Consider the following 11,506-nt stretch of genomic DNA (forward strand, 5'->3'; position numbering starts at 1 on the left):
AGGGCATGGCACTTCCCTTTACTCATGTGCTAGCTCTCATTCATTGCATCACTCCAGGGGTGATTTGTTACCATATACATGTGGTAGTGATGTGGGTGAACACACTAGGACCGCCGGGGCATTTTTTCCCTCTTTAGGAGGTTTATTGCCCCGTGCCTTGTATATACGCCATCACTCTAGGGCTATCTATTTTTCCATTGCACACTAAATAACACACTCTCTATTGTGTGCCTTGAGCTTCCTTCGTCTTCTCCAAGCTGTGTGCATTTCTCCGCACCCTAATTCCAACAATTTGTATACTTCAAATGTGAACCTCCGATACAAACTTTAAAGTGGTTAGAGACCACAAACCTGCAAAAGAGGCCATGATTAACAACCAACCCAAGTCCGATAAAGTGTTCCATGCAAGATGAATTCCCGCACGGACATGATCCTCTGTGATCTTATCCCACATGGGTGGGACACCATAGCCACTCATCAATCCTCGATATGGAAGGTCGAGGAAAATAAAATCTGCAGCCCAAGCAACTGACTTGCTGTTTTGCCTATAAACAAGATCACTTGGCCGGGCCTTGAGCATATGCTCATGAATCATAGCCCAAGATAAAGACCTAACTCCCAACGAAAAATCTCCAAAAATGGAAATGTAGTCCCTAGTCACATCAATACATTGATCAAAATCATGTCTAATATGACCATGCATTATCTGGATAATCAAATGAAAAGACAAGACGCAATCGACAAGATCCACCAATATCTGAGAAAGTAACGACACAAAATTAGACAAAGAAACATAATAACTGACTATACAATGTAATGATGTTATTAAGTACGAGAAGTACTACCATGTGAGGATTGCATAGCCTCCTCCATCAACTCATCTACAATAGTGTCTGCTATAGCTTCCTTCCTTTTCAAGAAATCCCTTCTCAATGAAAATACTTTAGAATTATCAAGTTTATACATTTCAAGGCGAAAGATGTGGATAAGGTTTTGTATCTCTACCTGAAGATGGTACTCGTACTTGTGTAGCCGGTCTAGGAGGAAGCCTTGCACCTACGGCTCCTGATAAACCTGGCATAGAACTACCTCCAATCGCATCTATGAGATCTCTCTCACAAGCTTGAACATGGCCTTTCTCCATGTCAATCCACCAAGGGCAAGCTTCAATCTCCCACGAAGAAAGCTTATGTAACTACTCTGAATACATACATGAATCAGGTATCTTCAATTTTGTCCACTTTCTAGCAAGTAGTGGAATCGAAGGAAGAATCTTTCACGACACCAAAAAGTTCAAGAATCTTGACAAAAACGACAATGAATACATTATTCTTACACTTCTATAAATAAAATTTATTTATATACATAATGCCTTGGAAACAAAAATACCTGTATGCCAATCTTTATGCAGCCATACGCAAAGTGTCAAATTTTTTGAGGGCTTGTTTATCAGCATCTTTTGTTCTCATTTCCAAAGATACCTCCAAATGGAAGAGATATGGCCTAGCCTCAAGCTTTATCTCCTCAAGTAGAACATAAGGGTACAGTCAGCTGACAATACAATATCTCCACATGTACCCAAAATATATGTCACCAACTGTGAGGCTCTATCATAGACCCTAGCCAAGAGACCCTCCCTACGAAGCCAGCTTGAGTGGACACAAAAACAAATTAAAGAACAATTTAATACTTGATTCAAAGCATTAAGAGCTAGTAAAAGGAAAAGTCTCACGTTCTATAAGCAACATCTCCTTTTTTGATGCCATATGCTGTCCTAGTGAGATTGTCCGCCTCTAAAAGAGATAACCATAACAACTTGTTTTGTATTGGAGCATCCACAATAGCAATTAAGTTAATCTTCTCTAATGTTTCCCAACTTCCAAGACCCCACCGCAATGACAAGACTTTGCCAAGCCAATCCGAGGCCAAGTGTGGATCCACAATGTTAAGAAGCTTACAAAATACAAGAAAATGTTCATCAGATGTGTGTAACTAAAAACCATACTATGAACACAACAAAACGTACAAACATAAAAGAATACCTTTTTAATCTTGTCACTATACTTTGTAGTGAGGTCGTGATAAATTTTCTCCTCCTCTTTCTTTAAATCCTCTTTAGCCAAGCTTTCACAAGATAGTTGACCAGCCCTTATGTTATATTCCTTGGTCATTTGAACCTATCGAAAGCTTAACGAATTAACAATCATTGCAAAATTGAATGTATTTAATATAAAAGAGAGAAAAAATTATACTCACATCATACACAAGACGTGCAAGATATTTTCGTGTCAATGGATACCAAGGTTCCTCACTCTCAGAGTAATAATTTCTGACATCTACTATCAGTTTTTGATCTTTCTCTGGCAGGGCTTTTAAGTATACATTAGAATCGGCAGCACAAATGTGAGTAAAATTCACAATCTCATCCCAAAGATGCGTAGTGATAAGAGAATGAGAATTCATGCTATTCACACACAAAAAAAATCATTCAAAATTTCATGCTTGTTTAAAAGGCAAGAAAAACACTCAAGTTCTCACAAAAACAACAAAGAGCAATTACAAGTTCATTCTTTGTAGATTGCTGAGCAAGGCAATCTTTGGCACTCTTGTAGGATTGATAATAGTACAAAGAATTTTGCAATTCTTATCTTTTGACGTGGAAAATTTTTCTTTAATGGCTTGAGTCCATGCCACTGTTCGATGATTTCCCTCCCAAACAAAAAACATGTGACCGACAAAATATGACAACTTTGGGTTATTTTGCAACTCCATTATGAACTCCTCATTAACCTCATTCCACAGTGGATCCCACTCCTTCATAACATCATCTACATAAGATTTACTGTTCAAATGTATAACAAAAAATAAAATCCAAGTAGATTGCAAAGTAAAATTGAAAAGTAATTCTCATCTATGACATTTTTTTCTCCTTTCTGACATGTCCACAAGGAAACAATGAAGGATCCCTTTTCTTGCATGTAGCCTTCTTTAGCAAAAACTGACTTCAAACCACTTAAATCGTCTCTTAAACCACAAACTCTTGCATATGGATAAAGACGACAAAGAGTGATAGTGGGGCACTCAAAGCAGCTAAAGAGTCTAGTGGAAGCCAAAATATCTGCTCCTTTATGCGTAAATGCATTGGATTCATCTTTTGGCTCACTAGCTGCAGTAACCTCATCTCTGATCTCCCAAGGAACTATCTGCAAATTACTTTCTTCAGCCGCTAAGATGGTATCTACCTCATGTAATGAACCTCGTTCCATCTCCAGTGACATGACATCATTCTCAAGCAAATCCTGACTCGTTCCCATTTCCGTGCGTGACACAGAGCTGATTTGGTCTGTAGAATCATATGTTCCAATTGGCAAGGTATCAAGTAGTCTCCTGCTAGAACGACCTCTAGATCTTGGACTACAACAATGCCATAAGGACACAAAAGAGTTTAGAAAACAACTCTGACATAAGTTTTAGTGAGCTCAAATAATAAAAAAGTTGGCCATGGTCTCCTTTGTATATTGGACAAAATTTCAAATAGTACATAAGGATACTTGGTATCCACCTCACTTGAGGATTTAAAACATTTAGAAAAGCTTCAACTTAATCACAACTCAAAAGTAAGACATGTTCTTTAGCTTTGTCAACACTTGTTTGTTTGAATTTGGAACTTCCAGCAAGCACATATACAAGCTCTCAACTAACTCAAAAAGGAGCCCTTGACCCAACATAGCAAGCAAATCCCTACAATATTTTTAAGCACAGAGCAATGTTGCACACAACTTCCTTATCAAGCAAATAATTGATCCAACTAACTCAAAAAAAATGAATGTCTCAACAAGAATGCACATGCTACGACACTTTCTACAGCGGTCTATTTGCACAACATGTTAAATCTATTTACTCATGCTTTGAGAAGCATATGGGCATCAAGCTATGATGCAGTCCGAAGGGATTTGCGTTGATGCAAATCCTTGGACACCATCAATATAAGAGGCTGAATGGTGAAGGTTCTAACTTTTTTTGCGATGGTACTTGGGGGCAGGTTTGAGGATTACTTAATGATGGTTGCCCAAAAGTGTTAATCAATGAAGGTTGCAACAAAGGTTATTTGCCGCGGTTGCAACACATTTCATTTTCTGCATATTTTCTCAATATATTTATGGGCAAGTTGATTTTAAAAGACATTTCTTCTCGCAACATAATAGCAGAATAGTAACGAAATTCATATTTTCTTCGTCCCTTTTAGATTTCTACTGCCCAATTTCCAAGTACAGGCAATTGTCTAGCATGGTCATAACATCCCTTAAAGTATTTTGCTGTGAAATTAGGCAGTAAACTGAGTGTTCCATTGTTGTTAAATTGGACAGTAAGATAGTAGGACAATATTGTTAAATCATGCAGTAGGACCGTTAGGCAATAAGGCTGATGTTAAATTAGACAGTAAGAACTAAAGTATTGTTAAATCGAGCAGTAAGGCAGTAGGACGGTTAAATCACACAAAAGAACTAAAGTATTGTTGATGTTAAATCACGTAGAAAGAACTAAATCAGTGCAAGGGGATATGCGTCGATGCAGATCCCTTAGAGACTCAGGCGCCCCACTTGAGTTGTACCCGTGCGCCAACATCTGAGATGTACATGTGCGCCAAAACTCGAGCTGTACACATGCACCAACACCTGGGTTGTACCCATGTTGCTGTGGATGCTATGTCTCTTGGTGTTGTAGGCATGTAGAAAGCATCACAGAGTTGATGTGACCAATCCTGAGCATCGTTTGGTAGATGCGTGCAGCTCCAGTCTCAGATGCAAGGCCTTTTTTGACGACATGTTCATGCAGTCATAGGCTTTCAAAATGCATGGAATAGCAGTCAATAAGGCCCCCAATGAGTCTCCGATGATTATACAAAAGCAATCCAAAGGGATCCGCATCAACGTAGATCCCTTGGACTGTGTATATAGGAGAAAGGCATGGCTGCGAGCGGCATACTTGCCATGTGGGTGGCACGAGGACTGAGGTGGTCGAAGAGACGATGCCGAAAGATGGGGTGATGACCTGGGAGGAGCTCAAGAGCGATCTACCATAGCTTCTCCACTACTGCAACACTCTCCTACTCTCTTATTGTCTACTTCTACAACACTCTCTCACTCTCTCTCTCTCACTGCCATAGCCACACAGTAACAATAACTGCAAGTAATTGAGGGGGGTGCTTTTGACACCGACTGCAGCTGGCAATGCAGGAGGACTTTTTGGGCATTAGAAAAATATAAGTAGGTACTTCTGCTGGTGGGGACTTCCACGTATCTCTATGTTTACAAAATAACTGCTTGCACGGGCCCTGGTTACCCTCAATGCTACCCTCAATGATAACCTCGATCTTTCCACATCCACCTGCAAAAAAACTAACTTGTTTTGATTTTTGGCAACACTCAAAATCAAAACTAACTCATTATTTATTTTGAGTGGGAAAACTCAAAATTAAAACTTACTTGGACCTAGCTTATTGATAGGCTCCAATTTTAATTTCATTTTCTTCCAGTATTTCTTGCAGATTCAAATTTAAGTAAGAAGGTTCTCAAGCCGGTTCAAATTATGGAGTTTTTAGTTATAATATGAAATTTCTAGTGTGATTATCCCTCTCAAATTTAGAGTTAGCCAGCTCATATGCATGTGAAAAGGTTCCAAAGCCAGGTCCACAAAAAATGTTTCCCGAGCTGCATAGTACTGTATGTTAGAATTTTTAAAATCCCAAGCTATACTAGAAGATGTTATTTCAACAATAAAGAAATAATATAATAAAACCTCAATAATAAGAGAATCCTCTTCAGAAGATATTCTGCTCTTGAAATTGAAAAACGTTCTTTACTCATCATTTCGAGAAACACTGCATTAATAAGCCGAAAAGGATAAAGGTTTTGGAAATAGTGTTCCTTGAAATATAGCGAGGCATTGTCCTAAATTTGTTAGTCTTCCTTGAAATATAGCGAGGCATTGTCCTAAAGACTGTTAGTATTCTTCACAATGTCAAGGCATATTACTGGTTTTGGCCCTTCTAAATCACAGAAGCTTGTCATTATATCTGATAAAACATATTGAACTTTCCACTGCTAATATTAGAAGTCATTTTGCATTGGATACATTAATGTTTAGCCTTCATCCATTGACCCTATCTGGTGAGCAAGTGAAGTTAGAGGCGATTACAACTAGCACTGGAGAAGAAGGGTATTTGCTTGATCATGAATACTGTCAGTTCTACAAAGTTCTTGGTACCGGTAGCTTTGAGGCTCCTACCCCCTTAGATTCAGATCTAGATGAACCCTCAAAACCTATCACAAGTGTAATAGAAATGATTTGAGCACTGCCTAGACAGAGTCGATTGTTTCACTCCCTTAATCAAATCAGAGAGATTGTCAAAGTAAATGAGCTGCCTACTTATTATGATGGATATGTGGCATTTGAGCTTCCAGCTTTAGGTGACTCTTCTGGAATGACAGGGATGGAACAACAACACGATATCCATATGTGGACAAAGTACGTCACTTGTAGTTTGAATTCATTTATGGGTGTTGTACGATTCAGTAGATGTTCTGGACATCTCAGATGTGTTAATGTGGACTGCCCATACTACATGTGGACCAAGCTCTCCGACAAACAAATGAGGTGGGCAAATTTCCTTTCGCAATTTCATTTTCATATTGCTCACATTGCTGGCAAGCATAATCAAGTAGCCGATGCACTCTCAAGACGCCCGAGAGTGAATGCGGTTTCCATAGCAACTCACAATGATCTATCTTCAATGATAGATGAGTATGCTATTGATCCCGATTTTAGAGATGTGATTTCAGCCCTTGCATTAGGGAAGAAAGAAGAACCATTTACTTTACAAGATGGTTATCTTCTCTATGGCAATAGACTATGCGTTACTAACTCACTACGTGAGAAAGTAATGTATGAATCTCATGCTCCCCCATATGCAGGGCATAGAGGGATTCAGTCTACCCTAAAGGGAATTGAAACATATTTCTATTGGCCTACCATGAAAGTGAACATACACGAGTATGTTTCCAAATGTGTGGTATGTCAAAAGAAAAAATTTGATAGAGGGAAGCGACTTGGATTGCTTCAACCTTTGCCAATCCCTAATTCACCGTGGGAGAGCATATCCATGGATTTTATCTTTGGATTGCCTAAGTCTATCCATGGGAATACGGGAATATGGACGATAGTAGACAGGTTCAGTAAACAAGCTCATTTTATACCTGTCAAAAAGACTATCAAAGCCCATCAAATGGCAACCCTCTTCATTTCACAAATTTTCAAGTACCATGGCTTGCCAATGTCCATAGTGTCGGATAGAGATCCTAGAATGACCAGTAATTTCTGGAAGGGTCTCTTTGAGAATTTAGGAACAAGGCTAAACTTCTCTTCGGCCTATCATCCACAAACTGATGGCCAAAGTGAAATAGCTAACCTAACCATTCTCGATCTACTAAAAGCCTATGTAACGGAAGTAGATCAAAGATCCCAATGGGAGAAGTACTTACCCTTAGTAGAGTATGCTTACAATAACACTGTACATACTTCTACAGGAAAAGCACCTTTCGAGGTAATTGAGGGAAGATCAAAAAGTCCCTTGCTACTTAAGGTACATGGGAAGATCTTCGCTGCAGATGAGTATAGCTGAGACCTACAAGAATCTTTCCAAAAGATTAAGGATGCTATCTCTATCTCACAGCAAAGGCAAAAGGCTGCTGCTGACAAGCACAGAAGAGCCCAAGCCTTTAAAGAAAACGATTGGGTCTTGTTAAAGTTTCCCAAGGCTCGATTAAGGCACACGACGGGCAAGAATCCTACGGGCCACCAAAAGTACTATGCTAAACTAGCAAAAAGGTATTATGGTCCCTTCCAGATTCTTAGGCCAATCAATGAGATGGCCTATCAACTTAAGTTGCCCAATCATTGGCTCATACACAATGCTTTTCATGTGAGCCTCTTAAAGCCTTACAAAGGAGAGCCACCTCAAGAACCAACTATTGAAGACCCACCGGAGATCGAGGACCACGAGGAGGTGCTGCAGCCCGAGTCCATTCTCCAACATGAAGACAAGGTATTAAGAGGCGGTAAGACTATCCGACGATATCTTATTAAGTTTAAGAATTATCCTTTTGAAGATGCTAGATGGATGCAAGGCATACAATTAAAGGATAACCTAAACCTTGTCAATGCTTACAATGCTTCCCAAGAGTAAGCAAATGTACAAAATGTTAAAAATGAACAAAAATTTTTGTCTTATAAGACTCTCTTTTTCTTGATTTGTGCACAAAAATGAAGTAGTATGCATGCTTAGATCAAGTTTGCGGAGACGACGTCTCCCAAACACCAAGTAGAGCTTGTCACTCTACTATGGAAGACTGATAGGACTAATGTGCAGACATGCTTGCGGCAGCCTCAGGCTCTCAAGCGCCAAATGGACTAGTCATCCATTATGGAATGATGTCGTAGGGTAACATAGGGATCCTCTACCCGCTAAGAAAAGGACTCATACATATGCTTTATCTTCTCTACACCATAGTCGAGGACGACTATGATTTCAAGAGAGAGGTAATGTCATAATAATCAATATCTAATTCTCCTAAATGATTTTCTCATATTAAACTGATCATTTAATGTGGGGAAGTGCCAAGGGAGAAAAAGCTAGAATATTGGTTAAGTTAGCAGACCGGCCACAGTAGGGATCCAAAGGAGGGAAAATAGGGATCCAAAGGGGGGGCCATCTGCAAAAGAGCCATGTGAAACAATGGGCCAAAAAGACCCTAAGGTTCAGCCCATTAAGACTTCCAAAATGCTAAGGTTCCAAAATGCTAAGGTTCCAAAATTCAAAGGTTGTGTCCAAAGGTCAACCCTAGGGAAAATTGGATGCTTAGTGTGTGCCCAAAAAGTCTTTCTACATCCCTACATGGGAGGGGGCGAGCCCCAAAGCTAGGGGATGAGAGAGAAAGCCACACACACACACACACAGGCTCCCTTTACACAAAGGGAATGAGGGACACATGTCAGCTCCCTAGGCCAGATGCCCACAAGGTGTGCCCAATTCCTATTGGAAGACCCTTGAAGTGGACCAATGAGAATTAAGCTAGAGTAAATCTAGTTTAATTAATTTAAAAACATTTAATAAAAGAAACCAATGAGAATTAAGTCTCCTAGAAGACTATTGGGCAGTCTCCCAAGGGGTCCAATGAGCATTCAGGAGCCCCATGGCTTGCCTGATTCCTATTGGCCAGGAGGCAAAGGGGTCCAATGAGAGTTTAGTTTAATTATTTAATTACCTAAAGCTCTCACAAAAGGGGAAAGGGGGACACATATCTAAAGGCTATCACTTATGCTGCTTAATTCCTATTGGCTTGACCTGGGGAGGTCCAATGAGGCAAAGGCCAGACTTATTTAGCAGCTAGGGCTCGCCCAAGAGAGAGGGGGGGCTGATTTTTGCTTGGCATTGACACACACACACTCACACTTGACCATGTGTGAAGGGAAAATACTCTATCTCCTCCCAAGCTTTAATGGAGAGCTCATCACCTACTCCAAGCTTGTGAGATAGAAGCCTACATCAACACTCTCTTGGCATGTGGATGCAAATCCAACCAAGAGCCAAGCTTCAATGCATGCTCATCTTCTCTACCAAGCTAATTACTAAGCTAAGCTATGCTAATATGAGTGATTATGTGAGGAGATGTACTTCTTTCTCGTAAGATACTTCTTTTTCCTCTCAATCTACTCTCATACCCTGCTAGCTCTCACCATCTTCGAAGGTGTGTGAGGTCTTGGGTCTGAGAACGGGGATAATTCAAGTTGTGTTTGATTAAGTGTTTTGCTTGGTGTATGAAGCTTCCATCTTCATTGCACTAGCTAGTCTTGAAGGAACACAAAGAATTGTATTGTACAATGACTCTCTTGATGGGAGAAACCATAATACAAAGCCTTTTGGAGGGGGGACCGGCTCCATGCAAATCCGGTCCTCAACTGTTGTCAATAGCTTAATTGCTCTCTCTCTTTTGAAAGTATTGTCGATGCTATCTAACTAGGTGTTATGCTTTTTGTTGCTCTCTCCACCCAAGCACTCTTGTAATTCTCATTAGGAATCTATTCTAATGAAATGCCCACTATGTTCATGCTAATTTCCGCTACACATAAGATTTTAAGCCATTAAATGTTACACAACTGTAGCTGTGAAGACTGCCCTGTACTCAGCCTCACAACTCGAAGTGGCCACAGTAGGTTGCTTCTTGCTCAACCATGATATACATGAACTGCCAAGCATGAAACAAAAACCAACTAGCCCAATCTGAGTCCAAAAAAGCATGTAAGTCTGGCGGCAATGATCCCCCCTTGGGATAAAACAAGCCAAGATGTAAAGTGCCACTAAGGTAGCGGAAAATCCTCTTGACAGCCTGCCAATGCTTAGACCCTGGGCTATGCATAAATCTGCTGACCTGTGAGACTGCAAACTGAATATCCGGCCTCGTGTTGCATACATAAATGAGGTAGCCAACAACAGTTTGGTAAAGAGTGACATCAACAGTTTGGTAAAGAGTGACATCAGCAGGATCACCAGCATCATGTAGACTCAACTTCAAACCTGTTTCCATGGGAGTGGCAATAGGTTTGCAATCCTCAAGTCCAAACTTACATAGCAATGTCTCTATGTAACTTTTCTGACACAAGGCAATACCACCATCACACTGCTTAAACTGTATACCCAAATAATGATGCAACAGCCCTCAAATCGGCCTTAAATTCAGCAATATGTCTCTCATTTGGTCCAGTGATTAGCAAATCATCAACATAAAGAACCACAATGAGAAGTACATCACCCTCACGCTTTACATACAATGTGCTTTCTGTTGGACTGTTACGAAAGCCTTGTTTGACCAAATGAGTGTCAGCTTTCTCATACCAAGCACGAGGAGATTGCTTCAACCCATACAAAGCCTTGTTACATTTGCACACTTTGTCCTCTTGTCCTTTTATGACAAAACCGGGAGGCTGCGTTATATAAACTTCCTCAAATATGTCACCATTCAAGAAAGCAGTAACAATGTCTGATTGATGTACATCCCAACCAAAATGAGCTGCCCATGCACATAGAAAACGCACAGTAGTCATACGACAAGTGGGAGCAAAAGTCTCTTCATAATCTATGCCTTTTTGATGTGCATAACCCTTTGCAACAAGTCGAGCCTTATGGCGATTGATCTCACCATCCGGCTTGCGTTTCAACTTGTAAACCCACTTCGTACCAATGGCCTTTTTGCCAGGAGGCAAATCACATAAAGTCCATGTGCCATTCTCTATAAGTGCATCATATTCTGATTGCATGGCAGCCATCCAATTTTCTGAATTTTGTGCTTCATCAAAAGACAGAGGCTCCTCAACATCATGTAAGCTAGACACAGCCAAAGCACAAAAATCTGATGCATAAGATGCATGGCGAGAGCCTAAACGAGTACGA

At 40.2% G+C, this 11,506-nt stretch overlaps 1 pseudogene; it reads right to left on the bottom strand.

Annotated features, from left to right (window-relative positions):
* Positions 1-477: 477 nt before the first annotated feature.
* On the bottom strand, positions 478-3,436 carry LOC147450791 (uncharacterized; annotated as a pseudogene).
* Between the last annotated feature and the right edge of the window lie 8,070 nt (positions 3,437-11,506).

This window comes from Adiantum capillus-veneris, chromosome 9 (assembly GCF_014529385.1).
Source record: "Adiantum capillus-veneris isolate H3 chromosome 9, ASM1452938v2, whole genome shotgun sequence".
In the NCBI taxonomy this organism is placed as follows: Eukaryota; Viridiplantae; Streptophyta; class Polypodiopsida; order Polypodiales; family Pteridaceae; genus Adiantum; species Adiantum capillus-veneris.